A 27,608-nucleotide genomic window follows, 5' to 3' on the forward strand; every position below is an offset into this window, starting at 1 on the left:
GATTCCTAATCAACCTAGTTGTACAGGGGACAAAGTCAGAGGGGCACTGAAACTTGCAACAGAACTCGAATCTACGAGCCTGAGCTGACTCAGGGATCTCACCTTGTCACCAACACACAAGCACGGCCCCTTTACCAAAATGTTCATTGTTTCCTTTCAAAAGGCAATGTGGCAGTGTGTCCTTGGGAGCCAGCTCTAGTATAGCACTGGCTAATGTTTTTTTAATGTTTATTGGCTGTGAGTGAATGAAGGAAGGAATGAAGGAATGAATGGATGAGTTACAACCACTGCCGTCTGGTGGAGGAAGCTGAAAGGCTGAACGCAAAGCTCATGGCAGGGACCATGCGCCAGGCAAGGTGAGGCCTGGGCAGGACCTCCCTGCTCATGGGTGGAGGGCTTGGCCCAGGGCTACTCTGGGACCCCGACCCTGGGTCATAGTCGTGGTGTGTGACACATGGAAAGCACCATGGGCAAGAAGCCGTGGGTGACAGTGGCAGATGAGATCCAGCTGGGATGTGCTCAGAGCAGTAACCCCGGAGGAGGAGTTACAAGAAAAGGTGTTTGCTTCATAACCACAGCCCATGGCGCACCACAGCCCACCCAAAATGAAAGGGTTTGCTTTCAGGAGAAGAAAAAGCCAAAAGCACGGCATCAAGATAAGTAGGCCAAGTGCATGGATGGGTAGATGGAGCAATTCATGTTGAAAGTCATCGTCAGCCTCCCAAGCTTGGATACCAAGCTAAACATGTGGGTGAGTGATTCTGACACAGGCAAACAGTGCTCAGTGCTATAGTAGAGGGATGGGTGGGCAAAAGCAGCTCTGCTGAGAGCCGAGGATGCTCTGGAAAGAAGGGCGAGCCCTCCTTGGGTGATGTGCCCTCCCCAAAGGGCTGTGACTGACCTGTAAGCCCTGAGGCTTTGGGCAGAACATGCCCTTTATTCTGCTCCTTGGAATGTAATTGCCCCAGGTGAAGAAAAATGAAAGGGGATTCTCCCATCAGTCCTGATCCAAAATGTTCCATTCATCAGTTAAACCCCAAAGACTGGGCTGGTGGGAAGGCCACCAACTGATCGTACAGGGTGCTAGCATGTGGCTGTCTGGACCTTGGAGGTTCGGAGAGCTATTCCTGTCCCACCGGGGTTTTATGGAGGGCAAGATCAGCGTTCACGAGCACCCCCAGGAGGTCCAGCCTGCAGTGTCTCCACCTGCCAATGGAAGGTATCCTGTCCCCATCACCCACTTCCCAGGGACAAGCAAATCCTAATAAGCAAAGCCCCACATGGGGCTCACAGTCTAGCAGGGGAAACTGATCTGTAAAGAACCTGAAAGGCCACCTAGGCCAACCCCACACCATGGGAATCTCCTAAATACTATCTTCCCTGAGGGCTACCTAGCTGGTTCCTTGAATGCCTCCAGTGAGGTAAGAGCTCCCTACATCCCAAGGACACCTGGGACCACTCTCTTCCGAAAGCCATGACCCAAGGGGCTTGGACAAACAGTTCACAGAAGAGAAAATACAATTTGTTGACAAACATAGGTGAAAGTGTTCGCCCGTCATTAGTAATTAAGGCAATGCAAGTTAAAGTAATGCAAAGCACTTTAGAACAGAGACAAACTAGCCAGATCTTAATTAAATAGTCATACATTGCTGAACATTGTAAAATGCTGTAAGCCTTCTAAAATTAATCAATATCCATACAAAGATGCATAGCCTTTCTTTCAAGGGACTTAACCAAAGGAAATTCATTCATTCATTCACTCACCAATCCATGTATTCACCCATCCTTCCCCCTCTCATCCATCAGCCGAACGCTCACTCACTCACTCCTTCCTCCATTCTTCCATCCACTCTTCCATCATTTACTTAGAGTCTACAACATGTTGGGCATCAGAGATACAAAGGCCAATTCAATAAGCTCCTTGCCCATATGGGGCTCACAGTCTAGCAGGGGAAACTGATCTGTAATGAAGCAATGATAATTTCTGGGTGGAAGAACATAATTCTTAAAAATGAAAAAAAGGGTGTTCTAAGCAGTTAGTTGTGGCATTATTCATAATATTTTTAAAAGGTGGTTATACATAAGAATAACCGAAAGGTTCTGTGAATGATGCCATAGCCACTCAACAAGGCACAACGTAGCCAGTGAGGTTATGAAGATGAATGGAACAAGGGAAAATGTTGATGACAGAATATTAAACAGAAGGGGCAGGGTGCAAAAAAAAAAAAAAAGTGTATGTGGTGATTAATGGCAATTAGGTTTTTTTAAAGAAGGGATGCTCATTAAAAAATAGACACTCTTGGCCGGGTGCGGTGGCTCAAGCCTGTAATCCCAGCACTTTGAGAGGCCGAGATGGGTGGATCACGAGGTCAGGAGATCGAGACCATCCTGGCTAACATGGTGAAACCCCGTCTCTACTAAAAAATACAAAAACTAGCCAGGCGAGGTGGCAGGCGCCTGTAGTCCCAGCTACTCCGGAGGCTGAGGCAGGAGAATGGCGTGAACCCGGGAGGCGGAACTTGCAGTGAGCTGAGATCTGGCCACTGCACTCCAGCCTGGGCAACAGAGCAAGACTCTGTCTCAAAAAAAAAAAAGACACTCTTTTTTAAAAAAAAATATGCCCGTAAGAATGTAAAATGGGTGACATGTCAGGATGTTGAGTGGTGGATGCGTTTCCCACTGCTCTAGGTCAAATGTCATCCACACCATTTACATTAGGAACACAACGGGACGCAGGGGGACTCGTGGCCTGTCTGTCCCAGAGGCCCTGAGGCCAAGCTTCCCAAGGAGGGAGTTGGGAGTCACAGGAGGTGGCCGAGGAGAGTTGTGGCTCCTGGTGTCACCAGGAAAGGATTTGTGTGTGGGGCGCATGCAAACGACAATGTCAAGAGACAGAATTTGTTCTCATTTTTAAAAGTTGAACGAACACATAAAGATAGGCCCTGACCAGACAGGAGCACTAGGATCACAACTCGGACCTTGTGGGACTGGTTCAGAAAGAACTGGGTGGGGAGCACGTGAAAGACATTTTATCCCTGGCTTTTCTGCCACTAGGAACCCTATCCCGAACCTCAGCATCCCGGAACTAAAGACCCTTTGAATTCCAGATGCAAAACTCTTAAGGGTCAAAGACCCTAAGAGCCCTGATGCCCCCTCATGGTCTCCGCATTTCCAAAAGGACACAGAGAATTCATGCAACCCAAACCCACCTACCCTCCAGGGTACCACCCACCCCCAGAGCTTCTCCCATCGGCTCAGTTCGACCCACTGTGACCCATCAGGGCAGCCCCTAGATGTTGGCATAAGGCTCTCCTAGCAGCCAAAGTCACCTGTTCCTTCCAGTTTCTCTTGGTACATGCAATGGGCCCTCCCTTCCCCGCCTTCTGCACACTTTAAGTCTTCCTGAGCCTCTGTTGACTTTTTTTAACAGCCGTACATGAGTTCTTTTGAAAGACCCTCCTGGTCTTCTTCTGCCCTGAGCCCCTCCCGCCCCATCCTCATCCAACAGCGACACTTGACTTGTCAAGGAGAAGCTTCAGCAGGTGTCCCCAGGGATAATAAGTGCACCCCCCAGACCTCAGTCCAGCCAAGGCAGAGCCTGGAGCCCCAGATTCTGAAAGAGGAGAAGAGCAGACCCCTGAGGCCCCAGCACCACATCAGGCCCACGAGGCCCAGCTCATGTGGCCCTGACACGTGGTACTGGAGGCTCAGAAGGTGGCTCCTGACACATGAATTCCATGTCCTCCGCCTTCTAAATGCTGTTGCCATCCACTCGGCCGGAGATAGAAGCGTGAGAACCACCCCCTTCTTGCTTCCCTCCCTCCTTCATATCCTGTCTATAACCCCATAGCTTTGATTCCTGAGCACCCCACTTTGCCGCCATCAGCTCAGACCTCCAGCATCACGCTAGAGCAACAGCCCCATCCATGCCTGCACCCACACCCCCTCATCCCACCCAGTGTCTACAGAGTCACACTGGGCATGACGCCACCCGCACCGCTCCAGACCACCTGGCCCCACCCCACTCCCCTGCCTCCCACGTGCTCCCTGCCATCGTCCTGAGTCCATCCAAGCTGTGCTCCTACTGCTCCAGGCACTTGTTAAGAATCCAGTGTTTTTAAATGTCCCAAATAGGAATTGAGAGGTCAACAGGGGAGACTTTGGTCCTTGCTTTTACAGACAAACACATGCACACAACACAGAACTACGCACATTTCCTCCACTACAGAGAAAAGAGACTCAACAGAACCTGGGAGGCCCTGGGGGACGACTTTCAGCATGAGCAACTCTCCAGATTTGCCCCTGCAGTCCCTCGGAGGGTGAGTCCAAGAAGAGACAACCTCAACACAGTGAAACGCGATCCCACCAAGTTACAAAACACATCGTGAAACAGCTGAGAAGACAGAGAGGCCTTGAAGCAGGCTCTAGGGATGGCATGTCAAGGGAGCCAGGGTCCCCAGACCACTTCTGCAACCCCAGGGATGCTGAGGTGCACCTGCTGCCCAGGGAACACTGAATTGAGAAGCTTGGATGCCCTGCCCCATGGAAGACCAGGCCAGAGGGTGGCCTGAGCACACTGCAGAGAGTTGCAAGAACAAGGTTTCTGGTGCCCAGGACTCCTGGGTCCCGGGGCTTCTGGGTCCCCCCTTCTCAGGTGCCCCTGGCCACCTTCTGCCTTTCCCTGCACCAACCCCTGGATGTGAGTAGGCGCCACACCCAGGGTGGCACATAGCAGGCGGGGCCCATGCTCCACCCAGGGCCTATTGCTCCCTGACCCTCTGCTGCCCCCTGGCGGGCAAAACCTCCTGCACAGGTGACCCATGCCCAGGGAAGGGCCAAACTACCCACCAGGCTTCACACCACTTGTTCATGCAACCTTCATGCAGGGCCCAGGGTCCAAGCCCTTCCTGCCTGTCCAGGCCATAGATGGGGTACCGTCAACAGGGACACGTAAGGTCAACTGAAGTAGGCAGCTGGTGCCACTCCCAGTTTACAGATGGGGAAACTGAGGAAGAGACAGATGCAGTGAAATGTCCCACACAGCCAAGATAGGGCAACAGCACCCCAAGACCAGGGTCTTCCTGAGCCAGGGCAAGTGTATGTGACAAGCACATGACATGCCAACAGCCACCCTCCCTGGGGACCACTGCATTCCACTGTCTAGAACACAGAACTGGAAAGAATGCTCCTTCCTCTCTTCCCTTTTTCCCTCCTTCCTTTCTTCCTACCTTCCTGCCACCCTTTCTTCCAGTCATTCATTCATTCATTTAGACCTGAGTCCTTTGTTTATGGACGTCAGTAACACAGTTTGAAATGAATCATAACCTTTGGCCTAAAGGCCTCCATTCACAAGTCCTATTTATTGACTGTTGTTTTATTCTTTATTCATTGCTTCCCAAATTGTATCTTTCTTTCTTTCTCTCACCCTTCCTTATATTTCTCTGGTTCTTTCTTCTTCTTCTCTTTTTTTTTTAAATCTGAGAGAGTCTTGCTCTGTAGCCCAGGCTGGAGTGCAGTGGTGCAATCTTGGCTGACCACAACCTCCACCTCCTGGGTTCAAGCAATTCTCCTCCCTCAGCCTCCCAAGTAGCTGGGATTACAGGCACGTGCCACCATGCCTGTAATTTTTGTATTTTTTTAGTAGAGACAGAATTTCACCACGTTGACCAGGCTGATCTCAAACTGGCTGGTCTCAAACTCCTGACCTCATGATCTGCCCACCTCGGCCTCCCAGAGTGCTGGGATTACAGGCATGAGCCACCATTCCCAGCCATCCTCTGGTTCTTATAAAGTCAGGAGCACAGAATCAAATGAATCAGGGCTCCCGGTCATCACCTTCAGGCTGGTCTCTGAAGCACTAGTGCTCCTTCATCAAGCACCATTCACTCTGTCATCTGCTCACTCATTTGTCCGTCTTTCTTATTTTGGGTATTTGTTTTCCTTATTAATTGTGTTAATTAAAACTCCACGGGCAAAACAAACATCTTTGGCCCATGTATTTATTTGCAATCTTTCTTCCCCGCATTTAGTCACCTTCTACGTTTAAGTATTTATTCTTTTATTTATGAACCTCAATTGCATCTATTTTATTACAGTGGCAGAAGATACAGCCTTGTTTTGGAGCCAGGTATGTCTCTCTATTTTTCATTTATTCTTTGAAAGGTGTAATGTATTTATCTATTTAAGGAGTACGTATGTAAACTAATTATAATCCCTGCTCAGACAACCTCCCTTAACTATCCATTTATCACTTTGGTTGTTTGTTTATTACCTTTCCTTTTTCCTTTTTCACTTCTTTTTATATTTTCTCCAGTTTCCCTCCCCCGGGAACCTGGGCCTGGATTATCTCATCCATCTTCAGGATTACCGACAGCCTTATGACTAATCCTAACAGATCCTGCTCTTACAGAGACACCCACATATTCGTTCTCTTTTTTATTGGTTTTTCTTTATTTTCCCTTTCGCTTTCATTTAGTTTCATTTTTGCCTTTCCTTATCTCTATCTTTGACTCCCTGACACTTCTCTTCTTGCCTCTTTTCATGCTTATGGACCCCAGGTGCCCGGAGTGAGATGAATGAGAATCCCATGGGCAGCTCCTTCCTGGCTGTGCCAGGCATTTCCATGTCTAATTCAGTCGTTCACGTGTCCATTCATTCTTTCTGTCATTCTTTCATTTCAATATTTGTTCTTTTATTTATGGACCTCAGGTGCACAGAATTGGATTAACTATAATCTGCGGTCCCCGGAGCCTTCTGCACACCGGTCCGCGTGGGGCTGTCTTTTGTTCGTTAATTCCTTTCCCCGGGGATGTGGTGCAGGATTTATTTAACTATCTTAGGAACCCAGTTTTGAATTAGTCATAATTCTTGCTGCCTTCTCTCCTGCTTTTGTCCTTGCACGGTCCGCTCTCCCACGTATTTACGTCTTTATTTATTCATTCAATATGTTTGTATTGCTTATACACATCCTGTCATACATTTCCATATTCTCTCCTCTCTTGGTTTCTCTTTTCATTCTTTTGGGCCTTGAGTGCAGAGGATAGGGAAAATCATCCATTCTCATTCATTCAGACAGTCACTCCTCTATTCAGGTATTTGTGCTTTTATTGATTAACCTCAATGTTTACTATTTATTATATTTAATGGATAAAATTGTCTCATTATATTTCAGTGCTTGTCCAGGAAGTGCCTTTTCGTTCATATGCCTACTTCAGTTTTTTCTTTTCTTACATCTCTCCCTCTCTCATTCTTCCAATTTTTCCATTCCCCGCTCCTTTTCTTGCGTTCCTATGGAATGCATGCATCTATTCTTTCATTCAGTCTTTCACTTGTGGTAATTTTTAAAACAAACTTCAGAGCCACAGATTTGAATTAATGTGGATGGCTTGTGCTAAACCAGCCCCCTTTGATCAACTTGTTCGATCTACTTATTTATTATCTCTTTCACTTCCTTTTATTCCATTTTCATTTTTTCCCATTGTATTGTTTCTTTCCACCACTCCCTCTTTCTTTCTGTCATTCTTTTGGAGAGCTGCAGCCAGGATCAATGACCCTCACCCTTGTCTACAACGCCCTCCTCATCGGTCAATGCGAATCTTTTCTGTCATTCATTCATTCATGCATTCGCCATGCATCCATTCAGTCTTTCTTTCTATGTAAATACTTATTTTTACACTTCTAGACGGCAGGTGCATCTAACTGGATACATCATAATCTGCAACTAATGGGCCCTCTCTCTGTGGCCCCACTCCTCCCTCCCATGTGTATGCTTTGAGCCGTTCCTTAGCTGAGTAGGTAGCAGACCATACCAGCAGCACCAATGCCAAGTAAGCGGCCTGCTTGGTTCACACAGCCTTTCATTCCTGTTCTAGCACGGCTCTGTCTGAAATCTGCATGCATGTATTTATTTCTTAATATATTACCTCTCTTCCTTTCTCCCTTTTCACATTTCCTCCCGTTTTTTATTGTTTCTCTCTCTCTCACTCTCTCACTCGTTCTCACTTGCACTCTGTCTTCGGAGCTCAGTGCCATGGAGCGGCTGTTCACATCATAAAGCCACCCGCAAACGCCCATCCTTGGCCGTGCGGTTCCATGTTTCACTCATTCCTTCCTTCCTGCATTCATCGCATCCTTCTTTCCTGCTTTCTCTCTTTCTGTTTGACATTTATTCCTCTATTAGTAGAATCAGGTGCCCTTATGACAAGTCCTAGCCTAACTCTTCTCGTGGATTTACCCATCTATCTGTTTGGCTGTTATTTCTTTTTACTGTTCCTTTCTCTCTTGTGTCATAGCTTTCCATACCTCCTGTCCTTCGTTCTCATGCAGCTGGGGTGCCCAGGGGGGACCCCAACACCCTCATCAGGAGGACCCATGGGGCCACGTCTTCTCATTCACCTCATCCTTGTCTGTTTAGATACTCACTGACTTGTTCACTTAGATGTTTATTATTTAATGGATAGCCTGTGGTTTTCTAGAAGTGGACCAGCCATAGCCCTTAATTTGTGATGATCTTTTGCCACCACCTATCACATTGCCTTCTTTTACCTCTTTATTTATCACCCATTGATGTATTTCTGTACTTAACATTTGTTACATTTTTTTCCTATTTCTTTATTTATCAACATTATCTTTCTCATATCCTTTCATCTAACAGACCTCAGTGCCCAGGACTGGATGACTCAAAACCCCTCACGACACCGTGTCGCCTGGCACCGCATTCTCACTGCTCATTCATTCATCCACACACGCAATATAGACTTTTTGGCTTTTTTCTTTCTTTTGTCATTGATTTATTTCTGTGCAGACTTCAAGTGCTCAGGCTTAGATAACTTTTGGTAAAAGTACACTCTCATATTTCACCCACTGGATCCTCTTTCTTTCTTTGCTATTCTTTGAACCCTTTCTCTGTGGTTTCTTTATTTTTCTACGCCAGGAGCATATACTATTTGTATTAGTCCTAATGTTTAGCTTACAATAGCCTGATATGGTCCTCCTTATAGAGTTACTCATCCTCTAGTTTTTTGTTTTTTTTTTTTTTTTAACTTTCTGTCTTTTATTTGTTGTTTTGGTTTTTTTAAAAAAATCCTTCCCTTCTCCCTTTTGATCACTTGTTCCCTAACTTGCATCCTTTCATTTTGACAGGCCTCAAAATCTGTCTCATTCTGCACTTCACTACTCATGCATCCATTCTTTCTTTTATTTAGGTTCTTTTTCATTGTCAAATGTCAGAGGCATGTATTTGAATTACACATATCCCTTAGACTATGATCACCTGATATTGCTTTGTGTGTTGCTCTATTACTTAGTGATTCAACGGGTTTTTTCTATTTATACATTGATTGCCTAGGCATCAAAGCGGATGAACCACGGTCTTATGTACACGCACTCCCATCCTGGCTTGCTGACTGCTTTACCTGTTTACTTGTTTATTCTTTCCCTCTTGCTTCACTCATTCATTCATCCAGTCATCTCCTATATAATGCAATAGATACCAGTGAAACCACCTCTCGACAACAACAACAAAACCCAGAACATTCACAGTATCTTTGGCATTCCTGCTTCTTCTCACTGAGTCACCCACCAAGGTACACACAGCCCACAGTCCGGAAACACACACGAATGGCGGATGCAGAGCAGAGACACAGTGAATGTTAAGTTCACTCCCAGATCCTTCTGGGGCTCACGTCCTAGACATACTGGGGGCAGATCTGAGATGAGAGCCCACGTTCCCCAGGCCCCCTGGGCAGGGCAAGCACCTCCCGTTCTGCCCCTCTGGATCGTGGTGAATGACCATCCCCATGAGAAACCTGTTTCAAGACCCCAGAATACATAGAGACACACACATGGTACATAGTCTCCTGGTGGGAAACGACGGACATGGAGTTCATTTTTAAATAGGTGGCTTTGTCTGTGGCAATATAAAAATATTTTGGCCTTTCAAGGCAAATACAAAAGAAACTACCCATTACCATGGCTGAGTGTCTCAGTCCCAAACAATAAAGAACTTGAAGAGGTTTAGCCGGAAACTTTGAAGACAGAAAATCTGCCCATTATGTTTTCCAGACGTTTCGAGGGGGTGAGCGGAGGTCATTGGAGCTCGAAGCCCATTTGGAAGGCTGGTCCCTTGGCCTGCGTTTTCTCCTTGGCCCTTTGAAGGCCCCCCAGCTCACAGGGCACTTCCATCCTAGTCTGCCCTGCGGCACAAGAGCCAAAGGGAGACTCAATAATGAAAGAGCCATTCATTTAGAAGAGTGAAAAAGAAGAAATTCTTTTGGGGTCCGACATTTGAAGCCGCCTATAGAATTCCTTTGCCACAGAGACAACACAAGGAGGCTGGGGGTTCCCGTCTTAGAAAACAGGAGGCCCCAGGTCTGCACTTGGCTTGACTCGATGGGCACCCACCTCCCCGTGTACAGACCCCCCGGCCAGTGCCCGCCAGCCCCTCCACGCGGTCCGCCTGGCAGTATGCTCCAGGAGGCAGGCCCCACCCTCAGCAGCAAGGCCACGTGTGTGTGCTCTTTACACTCCAGCCACTTACGATTTCGAGCTGGAGGGGGGCTGGGGTCCCACGTCCGAGGTCCGTTCCCACGTAGGAATCCAGGTGATGGCTTCGGCTGTAAGGAGAAGGCATTAGGTCACAGAGTGGAACCTCACTCAGGCTGGCAAGGAGGAGGAGGGTGGATAAGGACAACAGCTCGGGGTGCAGGGGCAGGGGTGGCCTGGAGCAGGGACTCCCCAACCTCCAGCAAGTGTGGAATTGGAGAAGCCATGCATTTCTCTCCTCACTCCCCTCACCCACCAGCTGCCTATGGAGCAGAAGGGGCAGGAGTGGGAATATGGAACAGACTTGGGTTGGTGCCATCCATGGACCTAAGTCGTGCTCTGTGGGACCCAAAGGCTTAGGGCACTGCATAGATGAGAAAGGGGAGTGACCCAGGCCATGAAGACAAGGCATGAACCTGTGCTCTGGAAGAAGCAAGGTGCCCAGGTTGGTTAGCAGGATGGCAGGCCCTGGAGGAGACCAGAGAAGCGGAGTATAGCCAGGAGGGCAGCCCACAGAGGGCTGCAGGGCTATTAATGGGCAGGGTTTCCCAAAACCATGGCACACACGTCATATGCCTGGACAGACAACTACACTGCGGCAATTTTGTTCACATTGCAGTAGGCACTGGGAAGCACCATGGCCAGGCACATTAAGTCTTCAGTGTCAAGATTTGCCTTACGTTTTAACTTGTTTTTTGTTGTTGTTGTTTTGCTTTTTCTTTTTTAATCGGGCAGTAGGCTGGGCCAAACGTGGTTCAGAATACTCCCAAACTTTTAAGCTTTAAGAAAAGCTGACTTCAGCAATGTCAGACACGTATCATGACACATTTGTCAAGACGCACAGGATGTGCACCAGAGTGAGCCCTAATGATATGAACCAAGGCCTTTAGTTAATCATGCATCAGAGTTGTTCCATCGATTGGAACAACAGACCACGCCACACGGAGGCAATGCGTGAGTGAGAGGGTCTGCGAATTCTCTGTACTTTCCCACCAGTGTTTCTGTAAACTGAAAACTACACAGAAAAAAAAAAAGCAGTTTATTCATTTAAAAAATGTGTTGAATGAATAGCTTTTAAAATCTGTTCAGAGTCTACTTAAGGTGAGGAGGTGTCATAGAAAGGTAGCCTGAGACGGCTGAGATCCCACCAGCACGGCAAGCTGGGTGATGGGGCAGCCAGGGGTTGAGCCAGGAGGAGGACAGGGACAAGGTCTGTTTGAAAACACCCTCTATAGGGACTGTTTCCTGGGTTAGGCACAGGTGGAGATAGGAAGCCAGGGGGAGACCATGGGACGCCACCACAAAGCCACCCAGGAAACAGAAAGGCCATGAGAGGGATGTGGGGAAACTGGGGAAGGCAGAAACCACAGATCACAGGTCCCGGCCCCAGGGGGGTGGCTCATGCCTGTCAGCCCAGTGCTTTGGGAGGCCGAGGCGGGTGGATCACCTGAAGTCAGGAGTTCGAGATCAGCCTGACCAACATGGTGAAACCCCATCTCTACTAAAAACTAGCTGGGCGTAGTGGTGCGTGCCTGTAGTCTCAGCTACTCGGGAGGCTGAGACAGAAGAATCGCTTGAACGCAGGTGGCGGAGGTTACAGTGAGGCAAGATCGCACCACTACCCTCCAGCCTAGACAACAGAGCACGACTCTGTCTCAAAAAAAAAAAAAAACGGTTTCGGGAGATACCTGACTCCAGCTGCCCGCCCCCCTGCAGGTCTTCAGGGACTCCCAAGACCACCTGTCCCCAGGCCTCTCAGGGATCTTTCCAAGCCACCCCTGCCATCTGGGCCACCCCTGTTGCCTCTGCGTCTCTATTCCCAGTCAGTCATGTCTCCAGCCAGGATGTCCAAGACCCAGCCAGGGCACAGGGGACACTTCTTGCCTCTAAATCCTCCTAAACTCTACTTCCCTGGCCTGGCCCTTCATGAACCCTGTTTTGCCATAACTGGTTAATTTGATAACCAAGAAACAAGAAGTCTTAAAATAAGTGTTAGGGAAGCAGTGATCAGTGCATGGGTGACTGAGGGGCAGGCTTCGGTTACCTAAAGGCTGCCAGACCACCCATTATCTAGTGACCACCACTCGAGACCGTTTCCCACCCTCCCTCCGAGACTGCGCGTGGCTGGGGTGGCCTCTCACCATCACCACGCCTTAAGGTGGCAACGAGACTCAGGCCAAGAACACACAGCGAGACCAAAGGCACTGCCATTTCCCGCAGGAATCAGAGCCGAGGGCTTTGTTTTGCTGTTTTTGCTTTGTTCTTTTTTGTGTTTTTAATAGGAGCGGGGAAATCAGAAGCAGGAAGGAGCATCTGGGTTTTTTCCTGCTTCTGCTCCAGGGACCCCACGAACCCTCAGAGTCCCTGACTGTCCTTAATTAACTCTGTGTGCAGACCCCGGGCTGCTCTGCTACAGTGAAGTCCCGGCAAATTCGTGCCTTGGTTTAAAAGCTGCGTGTGCCAGCTCTGGGCTTGCCGTGATGTGTTAATAACGCAGTGCTGGGCTAGAATCTTAACAAATGTCAGAAAAGCTGCAGAGATGAGTCACTGTCTGGAACCAAAGAAAAACACGCGGCCTCCTTATAGGGTCCAGAGGAGTCATTGCCACAAGCATTTGATCAAAGACCTCATAAGCGCGTGCAGTGAGCTCATGACCCACGCAGAAAGCGTTGGTGAACACTCCAAAACCATCCTCTACAGCTTAACGGGATTAGAAAACCCCAGTTCTGCATCTTAGGATTTTAAAAGTTACTCTTTTCTGGAGGCAAACAGCACCTAATTGATCTGGCATGTCTTTGGTATAAATAACTTATGGCTGTTTCAAACAGAAAAAGACCTAAAAGGATGATTTTTATTAAAATGTTGATCTCAAGAAATAGAGCCTGTCGTTAACAAATAATCAGTCTTGCCTCAGATCTCATAATTCCTACCTGTTGAGTAAATACCACCCCCTTACAACTTCCCCGGACAAATGCAAGCTCTTCGCAGAGCTAATTTCCTGTGCCTTTGTGAGGCTGGGGCCCCGGACGTTACGGACCCATTTATGAAAACAGGAGAGGTAATTGGGACATCTTTTGAAATCATGTCCCCTCTCTCTCTCTCGCAGGCCCCCATCAGCCCTCTAATTTTACTTGGTCAGGTTACAGAGGATGTTTACATATGCCTCTTCCTGGAATTTCACCTCTTTGCTTCAGGAGTGGGCAATTAGAGAGAATTAGGGCCTCTTTGGTGCCTGTTTACCGTTAATGGATGGAGTGGCGGAGGCAGCCTTGGGAAAGGCGGTCTGCCCGTCTAATTGAAGCTGGCGATTTTTCGATTCCTCATTTCAGCTCGCAGGTATTGTAGCAACCAAGGTCACAAAACAAAAGCTGCAGCCCACCATGGTAATAACCAGGTGCAGGCCCGACCCGAGGTTTTGTGAGCTGTTCATTACCACACACTGCAGCACAAAGAGATAGCTGGAAATGTTTGCAAAGCTGAGTCTAAGATGGGCAGCCAGTGCAGGCGGGTGATGATCACTTTTCCAGAAGTTGTCATCCTGTTGGCTTTTTCAGGAAGTTCTCAGCTGACTGGGCCATAGTGCCAACAGAGGCATTGGCGAGGGTCTCAGGACCCAAAAGGCACAAAATGAGCCACGGGGGTGGAGGGAACCAACATCTCCTGGTTCTGAAGCCACAAGTCCGGGCTCATTACACAAGAGTCACTCTACAGACCAAAAAGGTGTTCCAGACCAGCCCAGTAGCCTTCCTGTTTGGAATAATACCCCACAAAACAGGATCCCTGCACCCCAGCTCATGCGGCAGCCCCTGGGAACCTTCTTCAGGCTCTGACTCACACTAATGACCGGTGACTGTGACCCCCTGACCACACAGGTCACGCAAGAGCTGGCAACTGGCAGGAGTTTCACCTCCAGGGCCTGCTGCCAGCTCACTGTGCAACCTTGGGCAAGGCTCCGGGCCTCTGGGATCTCTGGTTTCCCCATCTCTAAAGCAGGGGGGGCAGTGGACCAGTGACCCCCAAAGTCCCAACAACTCCAAAGACCCAGCAAACAAACCACAAATGACCTCCAGGGAGGCCCAAAGAAACCCCGAGACTGCCGGAGCGCCAAGGCCACTTGGACAACCACAGGTCTGTACTTGCCCATTTTGTAGATGGGAAAACTGAGGCCTAGGGGACTGGAGACAGAGGCCAAGGTCACACCCACAGTCAGGGCTGAGCACACGCTGTAACCAGGTGTCTGGAAGACTGCTCCCGAGTTGCGGGAGAGAGCTGAGAACTCTCTCCTCTGTCCACCTGGCAAGTCCCGAGTAGCGACAGTATGACAAGCCAGGAGGTGAGTGGAGACCCACTCTGGTGAAACAGGGGCCTTGCTTTCCAGCATTGACCTCCCAGGCTCCTTCTGACTTGGAGAATATGGAGAACTGACAGGCTAGTACCCAGTTTAACAAATGAGGCTTGGAAGCCAGCAGCAGCAAAGTCAGTGACCGGCCAAGACCGAGACCGGGCCCCACTCCTATCATGGCAGGGACTTTGCTCCTGGTGCCTCCGGAGTGGCCCCACCCTTACGGCAATCTGGGGCAGTGGTGGTGCAAACAGTTTCGCTCTAACCCAAAGGGTCCCCTCTCTCGCAGCTGCCCACCAACCCTGCGGGCCGTGATGACCCCCTCCTCTCCTCCCTGACCATGAAACAGCAGCCCTGTGGATTTCTGAGCCCCCTACCCCCAACTTCCTGAGTACAGAATCACTCTGTGTCCACTCCCAGGAGGGCCCAGAGTAAGGGCTGGAGTGGCAGAAGGAACAGCCCACTGTGAGCGAGGAGGCTGGAGCAGACATGCGAGGAGACTGGAGCAGACATGCGGTCAATCTTTGGCCCCCGACTGTCCTCCTTCCCCAACTTTCCATCCCGGACCTCTCTCCCCGCAGCCCCATTCTGTCTCTTTGGCTGTATGTCGGGCATCAGGCCCCGGTTGATCAAATTTTTGTTTACAGGCACAACCACTCTGATTCCCCTTTGCTAAGAAACTTTTAAAATCAATCCCTAGAATCTGAGAGCGTGAGCATCCCAGGGTCGCGCGAACCCGGTGGCTGGTTAAGTGCGTCATTGTGCAGCCTTGGAGCTCCTGACACACACACAAGGGCAAGGGGCCCCACGCAACCCCTGGGAGGGAACACACACACACTCCGTTTCAGGGGAAGGTAATTGACGTTTTCTTCTTTTCATCTGAAGAAAAGGCACCTTCCATTGAAAAGGCGCATTCACAGGACCTGGGAAAACTCATCTACGCTCAGCCCTCCCAGTGATCCCCAGGTGGCTGTTCCCCACAGGGGGCTCCCCCACATTCCTCTCGGCCCGAGCCTTTGTTTCCATCTGAAACGGCCCTGGGAGCTCCCAGGCTAAGAGTCTCCTCCTTAAGCCCCTGCCAAAGACCCTATTCACTGCTCAGAGTAGAGGCAAGCCGAAGGTGGTGGGCAGCCTTCCTTTCTCCCAGGGTAGGGGACTTAAGAACTCTCCATCTGGATTTATTTTTAAGCTCAAAGAAATTGGAGAGCAATTAAGAAAGTCATGGCTACACCCTCCACCACCATCCTCTCCCTTAATGAACTCCTCTCTCACACACAGTCCCTCATGTCGGGAGGCCCACGGTGGCCCCAGCGACCCAGCACCTGCTCTGTACACGGGCCGCCCACAATCGCCAAGGGCTCGGGGGTGACAGGAGCTGAGAGGACAGACAGATACGTCCCAAGTCCTCATCACAGTTTGTCCTGAGTAAAGTGACCACCGTTTTCCAGGGTGAGGATTGGGGCCCAGGCCCTGGCCTCAGGACCTGACTCAAACCCAGAAGGCCCTAGGAATTCCAGATCTATGGGCCTCTCAGGCACCGCAGAGCTCGTCTTGGCACAGATAAGGGGTCTCTCCGTGTCCACGGGATCTGGCTGGAGCTGGGACCCCTGTTCTGGCAATGTGCCGTCCTGCTGCGGTGCCTGCAGGGTTCCTGGGAGGAAAGGTGGGAGCGGAGGGGCCGCAGGCTCCTCACCAGCCCCGAGGGGCCCTCTGCACTCCCACCTTTCCTGGCTCTGAAACACTGACCCAATCCATGCCAAGGAGGCAAGCCTGTTCTGTGGCTCCTCTTTCCTTAGACTTCCCCAAGAACCTGTGGGCAGCCCAGGTGTGGGACCGCCCTTTCTGAATGGGCTCCATACAAGACCCGCTCCTACCGCAGACTCATCCTTCTCCTTTGCAGACCAGGAACCCCACACTTGAGAGGCCTCGTTTCGAAAGGTACACCTCTTTTCTAGACTTTTCCATCTGCTCAAATCGGGGATGGGAGACCAGGCTAGACTTCCTTATTCCTCCTTTGGAAGAGGGGATAGGGCCCAGAGAAACAGCCGGGAGGGGGAACCAGCCCTAGGGGACGATTCACAACTCATTAATTCCAGTCTCCTAAAGAGAAGCCGCTCCCAGCAACCCAGGGCTTTTCCACTGCAGCTCACAATGCTGGCTTCCACATTGTCCGCTGCCCTTTAACCCTTTGGGACCTGAATCTGTCTCCCTCCACACCCCCTTCTGTGGAAAGCTCCCTTCCTCTTTGCAAGGAATAATTCATTAGCAAGCTCATTAAAGATGGGTAGATATTCCTTTTCACTCTTTCTGGAAGTCAGATTGCTCATAAAAAACACATTTAAGTTATTTCATGTAAATGAAAGAATAAGAAACACATGCATCCTGTTGCCCTTAAGTCTTGCCAGGTTTTGACATTATTTGGAGAAATGTACTTGGAAATACGTTTGGGGTTTGAATCACAACTCAGGAGGCATGAGGTCAGGGGCCCTGAAAGCAGCAATGAGCAACTCGCAGGTGAGAGGATGTGGGGGCGAGTGAGCGAATGAGGGGCCATTTTCTTCCTTTCGACAAGCTCAGGCCTGAGCTGCCCTCTTGGTTTCCTTTCCCAGCCACCCAGAGTGGGCAGGTGCGAGAGGAGAGCCAGTTTCCAGACCAGACCACCATCTTTATCCTGACACTTGCAACCACCCCGAAGAGTCCTACTAGAGGCGGACCCAGGAACCACTTAGCACGATGACAAATGGCCAGAGACCCCTCACCGCCCTCCACCGAGGTGACAGGGTCCTCTACGGCTCACTGCCTGGTCTGACAGGGTCTCATCTCTACTCACTGTGGCTCAGGCATTGGCCAATCCATCAAAATAGAATTTTCCTGAAAATGATCATGTCTTTCAGCACTTAATAATGGCCTTTCAGGCCGGGCGCGGTGGCTCAAGCCTGTAATTCCAGCACTTTGGGAGGCCGAGACAGGCGGATCACGAGGTCAGGAGATCGAGACCATCCTGGCTAACACGGTGAAACCCCATCTCTACTAAAAAAAAAAAAATACAAAAAACTAGCAGGGCGAGGTGGCTGGTGCCTGTAGTCCCAGCTACTCGGGAGGCTGAGGCAGGAGAATGGCGTGAACCCGGGAGGCAGAGCTTGCCGTGAGCCCAGATGGCGCCACTGCACTCCAGCCTGGGCGACAGAGCGAGACTCCATCTCAAAAAATAATAATAATAATGGCCTTTCAACAGTTCCCGAGAAGATCATCAGCAAGGCTGACGTAGTAAGTCACGTTTCAACTTCTTGAATTGAGAACATGGTATATTTTTTACCTATTTTCTACCTAGTGACACAAAAAACCCCAAATCCGTGTTAGTGCCTGAGACCGAAATACTCATGAGCACCTGAAATAGAACTCTGTGCAAAGAGGGTTCCATTTCAACCCCTGAGAGCCAGGGGCTGCCAAAGCTTGATCCTGTCAGGGCCTCACCTGTGTGCCCTTGGCCTTCACTTTGACTTTGCCCCTGGGCTTAGTCCACCTTGGGAAAGTCCTGAGATGTCCCTGAGAAACCAGTCCAGGAGCTGATGGCATCTGGCTCAGACCAGCTACTCAAATGCATTCTAGTAAGCTTGGGACACGATCCCCCGCCAGGACCCCAGCATCCTGCCCCTGTGCAAACCTCCCCTCCCAGGCCTCTTCTCCACATCACTGTGTTTGCAGGTGGCTCAGCAAATGCTAGCCTTGGAGTAAATGTCACAGGGCAGAGCCTTCCTGGGCCCCCTCCCTGGGTTTAGCCCTGGGCACACACTCCCCCCGTCTCTCCAGGCTGTGGGGCTCTCCAGAGAGAGCAGAAACAAGCAGACAAAGGCAACAGCCCCAGGTTAGAGCGCCTCTGCCCCCTCTGCCTACGCTGCCAGATTTTGTTTAAAAATAATATCCCCATCCCATTTCAATTTCAGGGGAGAAGGGCAGGGCTGCAGAAGAGCTGTCTCCAAATCCTCTGTTTGATTAAAGAGCATTACGGAGGCTGCGCTGGAAACCAGAGATACTCCGGGGGTGGGGGTGGCAGTGGGGGAGGGGGGGTGGGGAGCGGGGGACAGGGGGCGGGGAACTGCACACGGGCTAATGCATGCACACGGCTGAGGACTAGAGGCTGGGCCCCACTCGGTGTGCAGCTCTGTTCATCCACTTCCTTCTCAGAGACCCCATGTGTGGGTCTCCAGTGAGGAGTATTGGCATCTGGACCAAGGACAGTGCTAGGGCCCCCTCAGGGCTCCAGAAATGTCTAGGGGAATGGAACCAGCCTCACCCCATGGTTCAGAACTTTCTCAGCGCCCACCCAGATTCTCTGGAAGTCTAACTGCACTCATTCACCCCAATGGCCGCCCCAGGCGCGTCAGATATGAGGGATGCCAGGATCCTGACACTGCCTCCCAGGGCGGCTGGCTCTAAAAACACCCCATCACCCTGAGTGAGCCACAGGATCAGTCCCTGGGAACCAGAAAGGAAAGTGGCCTCAGCTGAGCCTCCTCTCCTCCTGCTGGCCCAGCCTTCACCCTGGCGTGGCCGTCCAACATGCGACCCTGAGCCCCTGCCCTCCACGACACCTTGCTTGGTTGCCGTGCAAGCCACCTTGCTGCATGGGTGCTCCCAGGGCACCCAACTAGACCCTCTGGTCCTTAGTGCAAAGCCCAACCTCAGGCACCCCAGAATAACCCCAAGCCCGAGCCCTGGGCGGCTCCCGGATGCATCTTGAATTAGTAAAACACAAATAAACAAATGATGAGTCCTCGAGTGAATTGTGTGGCTCCAATCCCCTGCTTTCTTCTTCTCGACCATTGCTGACTTTATTTAAACAAACAAAAACATTCCCATCTCATTGCAATTTCAGGGGTGAGGAAAGGAGGAAAGAGAAGAACTTGCTCAAAAACCACTATTTGATCCAAGGACATTATCAAAGCCTCACGCGTGAGAAACCACTGTTCTCGCAGAGAGTGACGCTACCACGGCTGGTGGAAAGAAATGTCTTCCTAGCTGAGGAGCAGGCAGGCATTCCCATTTCCTCCGCTCTGAATGGGTCCTTGGGCCGGGTGTGGGCAGGGCAAGTGCCCCCTGGATCCCTTCTGACAATGTGTTCGGCAAAACCATACTGAGGGTTCCTGTGTGCCTGGCCCGAGACGTTCTCGGGGGTCTAGAGTGGAGGTGGACACTCCCCACTTACCATCGCCGGCCCACAGCATGCCATCAGCCAGGGTGGACCCCCACACCTGCTTGCTGGGTATAGCAAGGGTCTCCACTCCGGGCAGCTCTCTGGCCCCCAGACCCCCTGGGCTGATGTGAAGAGGATTCACCTTGGCAGGGTGCCTGCTCCCCAGATTAAATGCTGACACTCTTGATCAGAGATGAGAGACATGAGCTGAGCTAATAAAATCCTGGTGTCTCAAGAAAGCAAGAAACTCACCCCAAACCACGAAGGAGACGAGAGGCCTGCCAGGAAGAAGACTTGGGTCCAGGGTGGTGGGCCCCATCGGGGCCTCTTCCGCCGCTTCCATCAGCAGTTCTTCAGCCAACCCAGCCGGGACACGGCCCACGATGTGCCTTGGGGAAGGGCAGACAGTTAGAATCACGGCAAGACAAGCATCCCGGAAAAGCCAAACACACCCAAGAAAGACACGGGGCTTGGCCTCACCTGCAGTTTTTTGCTTTTCAGTGGAGTGGGGTGACTAGTGGGGGATGCCCAATGACAGGAAAAGGTACAAAGAAGCAACGGGCTGCGTTAGAGGCAGCCACAAACCCAGAACCGAGTGGGGAGCAAGGGACCAGGCAGGGCAGAGCCCAGGACTCTCAGGGCCATGGCGGAGACAAAGGCAGGCAGGGGCAACACCCACCAGGGCACGATCACGAGGGGTCTCTGGGAAGGGAGAGGAGTCTGTCCATAGCCCGGAAGCCAGGCCCACAGGAGGAGGCATTGGAGGATGCTTGGCAGGAGATGGAGACACCAGCAGGGGCTTGTCGGGGGCACTGGGAACCTGCTGGAAACAGGCGGCTGGAGTGGGAGTGGCTCCTGGGTCCGGGTAGTGACACTCAGACCTCAGGAGGGCCAGGTGACCACAGGTATGGGGTTGGCAGGGAGAACCAGACTGCTAGGCAGAGGGCTGTGGAGCTGAGCCCCGGAGCCCAGGGATTGAGGCAGAGAAGGGGAGGTGGGTCAGGCCCACCTCAAGAGACAGAGCAAGCGGAGTGCCGGGTGGGTGAGGAACCTGGTCGTTGGAGAGCCACCAGGGAGAGCCAAGTCAGCAGCTGGGCAGAGGCAGAGCCTGCAGATGCTCCCTGGAGGTTTCCCCTGCTGGTCCTCCGCATGGGACACGGGCCCCAGCAGCTGCTAGAGGGTTAAGGAGCTGGACCAAGCCCCGGGGGAGGAAGGCATCATGGCAAGGGAAGGGTCGCAGTCACAACCACACCTCGAGAGGGAGACCTGTGGCCAAAGCCCGGGGGCACACACTACAGCTGTTCCCATGCCCACTTTGGTCCTGAGAGACTCAGGGCCAGGGGTCCAGAACAGCCAGCATCAGGGATGGGGCAGAGAAGGCAGAGAGGGAGAAGGTGCTGGCTCCGACCAGAGCAGAGCCCTGGGGATAGCTTGAATGTGCCCTCACACCCTCCAGCCTGACCTCTATAGAGCCAGAGTCCACTGCTCCAGCCCCTGGGGCAACCCCCCGGCCCGCCCTCCTGGGAACACAGAGGCCATCAAGGGATGGACTACGGTGGCAGGTGCCCAGGCCAGAGCCAGGGCTGTGGATGTGCTCAGTTAGGATCAACTGTTGGATGATGGATGGCCGCGCGGATGAATGCAAGGACGCGACCAGCAAGGCCCCCGTTCAAGTGGGGCCAGGGTCGGAAACTGCTCACACCCCTCTCAAAAATGAATTCCACCCTCCAGCCTTTGTACCTAGAACTCTTCGCGTGGCCCACCTGGGGGCTCAGCTGTGGCGGTCGAGTCCTTCCATCCACTCACCTGGCAAAACCCTACATCCCACATACTCTAACTGAGCCCCACTCTGTGCCAGGCTGGTGCTGGGACACCCTGAGGAAGCACGGGGCTGGCCAAGGGCACCCCAGGAGGGCCAGGTCAGGAATTGGGGAGGGACAAAGAGAAGGAGACATTGAGAGAAAGGACAGGCGAGGAAGAAGGCAACAGAAGCAGAAAAAGCAGTGACTCAAAGGAGCCAGGTTCAAGGGGCTGCCCCTACACTCAAGGAAGCAATGAGATCCCTCTGCCAGCGCCTCAGAAAAGTCCAGAAACCCAAGCAGGATGGGGATGTGGGGAGTTAACTTTTAAAAGTTTGTTAAGGCTACAGGAGCCTTGGGCACAAAAGCCCAGAGAACCTGCCCGGGGCTAACTGATTTCTTCCACACCCTCTCCAGGCTTTTGACTGTCCACAGGAGCTCCTGCAGTACTAACAGTGGCTTTGGGGCCTGTATGTTAATGATTGCCATGTATCTGAGGGCGAGGAGGGTGCCATTGATTCTTCGTTACTATTGAAGAAAGTCTTCTCATTTAGAATCAGGCGTGCTCTATTTTTCTACTCTCCAACAGCTACATGGCAGGGAGGCCAGGTTTTCGTGTGATCTCAGCTTCAGAGGTCTATACCCCAGTCCACCCGTAGTCTGAACACTCCCCTAGACAGAGTGGCCAACTACATCACAGTCACTGGGCAAGTCTCACCTTGGCAAAAGGGGATGAAAGATTGCCTCAGGCTTTTGCCCCAACCTGCCAATGGAAGATCCTTCCACGTTCTTTCTCGTGGGGCACTGGGGTAGAGTTGGTTTTGCTAACTTGGAAACAGTATCCAATTCTAATTCACGATGTCAGAGAACCATTAGCCAACAGACTCACCAAGGAAGGAAGGCCCCATAAGGTTTCAACTAATAACATTTTCTTGCTCCAACTACCCGCCTTATCCCCTAGTTTTTTTTCCATTTGGCTAAAGGTCCGACTGGAGCCTAAGTTTAATTGGAGTGATCTAATCATGATTGATCTGCCTTGGGGTGAGAAATGTCCAGAGCTTGGGACAAATTAAGGGCATGTTTCAGACTGGAGACCTACCTGCTCTAAAGAACTATGGGCTCTAGGGAGCTCAAAGATCAGAATAAAAAGAGGATGAGGGCTCAGGATACAGGACATGTGGGTGAGGATATTAAGGGGCAAAAGAAGAACTACTACAGGCCGGGCGCAGTGGTTCACACCTGTAATCCCAGCACTTTGGGAGGCCGAGGCAGGTGGATCACGAGGTCAGGAGTTCGAGACCAGCCTGACCAACATGGTGAAGCCCTAGCTCTACTAAAAATACAAACATTAGCCAGCTGTGGTGGCGGGCACCTGTAATCCCAGCTACTCAGGAAGCTGAGGTGGGAGAATTGCTTGAACCTGGGAGGCAGAGGTTGCCGTGAGCTGAGATCACGCCACTGCACTCCAGCCTGGGCGACAAAGTGAGACTCTGTTTCAAAAAAAAAAAAAAGAACTACAAGTTCTGATGCCACATTCCCAGATGTGAGTTTTAATCTCCTCTCCACTGATTGATCCTGACTAATCACTAGCCTCCCGTGTCCCAGTTTCAACAGTCTGCTGGAGTCAAATCTGAACCCCAAACTATGCCCTCTTATGGGGGGCCCTCTGGGATGCCAATATACATTCACTTCTTCACCTGGCTAGGCATTCCACGGGTACTCACTTTGCAGTCACTCCCCTAGGGCCATGCCTAGGAGTTACTACTTTCCTACCACTTGTTAATCTTGAGTGAGTTTGGGATGTCCTCAGTGGGTCCTGAGACAAGTCAGAGGAGAGCTAGAGTTGGGAACTGATCACCAGTGGCCCCCCGGGTCCTCAGCTCTTGGAGAGAGGGAACGAATGCTCTGGCCAGTTTCATCTGCGCAAAGGATCGAACAAAGCCATTTTCTACAATGCAACCCTGTCCGAAGCCCCCCTTCTCAAAGCTGCCTGCAACTTTCAACCCCACTGAATGGAATTCGCGCTGGGACAGAGGCAAAGACTTAAATGAGGAGCAAAAGAAACGTCGACTCCATCACCAAAATTAGAAGTGTGGCTTAAGAAGCCACATCGCCCCGGCCCGGCGTGGCCAGTTCCCCTCATTATGATAATCAGTGTGTTTCTCCTTCGCAGACAAAGAAGGCTCCTTATGCGATGAATATTGGAATCCAGCAGCTAACCTCATTAACGTCTGCAGCCTCTTCCTTCGACAAGGCCCAAGATTAGCCCTGTGTTCATTAAGGGAAAAGGACGGAAAGTGGAATAAAACTGAACAACACCGCCGGGGTAAGGGGGAGGGGAGGCCTCTTCTGTTAGCATTCATTCACTGAAATACTTCGTGTACCTTCAGGATTTAATCACCAGAGAAGGGGGCGGTGGGGAGGGGGCAGGTTTTACCGGGATGTGGGAGGTAAAGAGGTTAAACTCAATGGAAGGAGTTAAAAACCCAAAATAGGGTGATTTGATGTGAAAGCTTCCTGGGATTTGTCATTGGGATAATCAATTTAAAACCTTCTTCCCGTTTGCTTTCTTTTAGCCCAACCTAACGTAAGGGGAAACCGTCTTTGGATGTGTTTTTGGCTTTTAATATTTTCCAAGTCTCCCTTTCCTCCTTGTTTTGTGTCTTTAATGCCTTTGTTTAGTTCTTCTCTCCTCCTGTCTCTCCTCCACGCCCCTCCCTTTCCACTTCTTTCTTCTCTCTAGTCCTCCCCAGGGGAACCTAATGTATACGAAAATCTAGCGGTGCCTCCAGTTGTAGTTTTCTCATGAATGCTTTATTGACTTTGCTTCAAGCCCTTCAAATAGCATCTGGGGCTTACCTGTGAGACATCCCACCTGACCTGCCAGATAAAGATGATTAACCCCTATTTTGAAACTGAGATAAACCCGGCTTGGAAAAGTTTACCTACCCCAAGGTCTCGGCACTAAGTAATTTAACTAGGATTCAAACCCAGGTCAGAGACTCCTGACTGCTTAAGACAGCATGGTAAGAACCAGGTCCAGAAGTCGAGAGACCTGGGTATGCAAGTTCCTCGGGGACGCTAAGAATGCGAGAAGGGGGAGCAGGTGTCTCTGTGAAGGGGAGTGTAAGGACACAGAAGTGAACCGGAGCCGCAGAGCCCTGTGAGAGAAGGCATGAAAATGTGTCTTTGTGTCCATGAGCCGAAAACATGACAAGGATTAAGCTCCAGAAAAGTCTTTACCTTTGTGAGAGCCCCTCCACGGAGTAGAGCGAGTCAGGAAGCAGTGGGTTGAAGAGGAAATTGGAGGTGAGGGAGGAAGACAGCAAGTGTAGACAGGCCTTTCAAGAAGCTTGGCTGTGAAAGGAAAGACAGGGTCTGTAGTGGCTAGAAAAGATAACAGCAGGGACCTGGGAGGCTCCAGGCTGTGGGCAGAGCAAAGTCAGAACTGCAGAGCGAGGCCTTCTGGAGGAGGCCAGGACTGAGACAGGTACAATTCTTCCTCTAGAACTCAGGGAACAGTTCAATGATCCAGTGGGGCCCAAACTACAGAGCCTCTTGACAGCCTCTGTTTCCCTGGGAGTGGCAGTGGCCGGCCCTGGCTCAGGACAGGGAGTTGTGAGGATCAAATGAATGGACAGTTGCAAAAAGTGACAGAACCATTCACTACCATTACTCACTGGGAGCAGGACTCTCGATTTTACAGCCCACTCGAATCTCACTGGGGCCTGGATTTTCACTGACCATAAATTATTCGTCCTGAACATTAAGGATGTAAAAACCCCTGGTAAAAGCTGCCAGTCTCTGGAAGACAAAAGGTCCCCTCCTAATAGCCTGGATTAACTCAAAGCAGGTCTCCGCCCACTTCGTTTGTCACCGTCTAAGTCATCCTTGCACCTCCATTTGCCACATAATCCAATCAGCCCCTTTCAGAGGCTGGGCAGCTATTGTCTACACCGAGCTGGGCTTCTCTAAAGCAGCCCAAGTTGTTTTTGTCTTGTCCGGACAAAACTGGTTGGCTTAAAAGGGGACGAAAGAAAGTCCTAGTCAAATGAGGACCCCAATTAGGTTCCAAGAGACTGTTTTCATTATCTTTGTACCAGATACCTAGCCTGGTGCACTGGGCAGATTGTTGGTGCTCCAGAAAATGTTTGTTGAATTAATTCATTTTTATTTATTCTGGAATTTCTTAATTGAACACAAACACACACAGCACCTACTCAGTGCCGTTCTCACTAAGGGAGAATAGGACTGGACATGTGAGCGAGGAGGGACAGCCTCGGGTGGTTAAGTAGCTTGCAATTTCCACAGCAATTTACAAAGCACTTTCATAGTATTACAGCATTTGGTCTTCAAAAGCGCCCTGTGGGGTAGATACACGGGTGTGTGTGTGTGTGAGAGTGTGTGTGTGAGTGTGTGTGTGTGTGTGTGTGTGTGTGTTTTAATCTCCATTTAGACCATGAAAGAAACTGAAACTTAGAGAAGTTAAGCGACTTGTTTAAGGTCACATCGTTATTAAAAGGTGAAGCCAGCACATGGTACCAGCACTGGGGCCACCCAGACCCCCAAGACCACCCCAGGCAGCTGGGATTTCAAACGGACTGTCCCATTGTCAAACATTTGGTTTGAAATAAAAGGACTCTTAGTATAATGCTGGGCCAGAAGGGAAACAGGGGTGAGGGCAGCTAGCGTGGCACCCTGGGTCCAACTCCAACCCTTTCTCTTGCCAGCTATGTGACCAAATACTTACACCTCCCCCCAAGTTTCAGTTTCTTTAATGTAAATGTAAGTCTTACCCTATGGGACTGGGGGGGGTCCTCTCTTCCTTTCAGCTTTTTTAAATTACACAAATCAATACTAACAAATTCATCCTCACCTGGAAATGAGGCTGCCTCATTTACATACACATATTACATAAAAATCACATGTTCATGTCACATAGAAAGTGCTCTGGAAATGGCCACATGCATAATTCGTGTTCTTACTCAAGTCAGCCCGTCGATGGTCTCTGCAAAGCCCCTACCTGATGCAAGGAGAGCCCGTGGACAAGGGCTGCCTGGAGTGCTGTTGGAGAATAAATAAGATGAGTAAGACAAGCAAAAGGGGTGGGAAGGGACTGACCTGCCAAACCTTTTCAACAAACATTTGCTGATCACCTCCTCTATGCCAGATCCTGCCTAAGGCCTCTTTTATCTCATTTAATTCTCACAACAACCCTAGGAGGTTGCTCCCATCGACCCCATTCCCCAGAAAAGGACAGAAAGATCTCCAGACAGGTGGGGCATGCTTTTGGTGATTCAGTAACATGCTCATTCCGGAAGCCCACCCAGGGCCTTGGAGTTGCCAGCAGGATGCTGGTCAAGCCCTTGGCCCAGGTCCCCCTCCTGAGAAGTTCCCAAAGGGATCCTTCCATTCAAGACATCGTAAGGGTGATGACAGAGTCAGTCAACAAAGACTGACACCCCCTTGGGGAGGGAAACACTCCAGTTTGCTAGCAGGTAAACACAAGCAAAGACTTATAGGAAAGTTTCATAGAGTCACAGCATGAGCATAGCAAAGGTCAAGGCTTAATGCCCAACGCCCCCTCACTAGGGCATTGGTTTAAGTCTTTAGGCAAGAGGGGCAGCTGGCTGGTCAGTTCCGGTCCTCTTCATCCTTTGCCATCCTGGTCCTGGGGGTCAGTCAGTGGCTGCTTTGTATGCTGATGGGATCCAGGAATCCGTGCTCCTAG

General features: G+C 50.7%; 1 pseudogene across 1 annotated transcript; it reads left to right on the forward strand.

Annotated features, from left to right (window-relative positions):
* The first annotated feature begins 1,088 nt into the window (after positions 1-1,088).
* On the forward strand, positions 1,089-27,608 carry LOC111538369 (annotated as a pseudogene). Its single transcript, XR_002730302.2, has 5 exons — positions 1,089-1,219; positions 4,229-4,319; positions 4,655-4,703; positions 10,416-10,615; positions 20,315-27,608. The product of XR_002730302.2 is annotated as an uncharacterized LOC111538369 (transcript).

Source organism: Piliocolobus tephrosceles, chromosome 6 (assembly GCF_002776525.5).
Source record: "Piliocolobus tephrosceles isolate RC106 chromosome 6, ASM277652v3, whole genome shotgun sequence".
NCBI classification, from domain to species: domain Eukaryota; kingdom Metazoa; phylum Chordata; class Mammalia; order Primates; family Cercopithecidae; genus Piliocolobus; species Piliocolobus tephrosceles.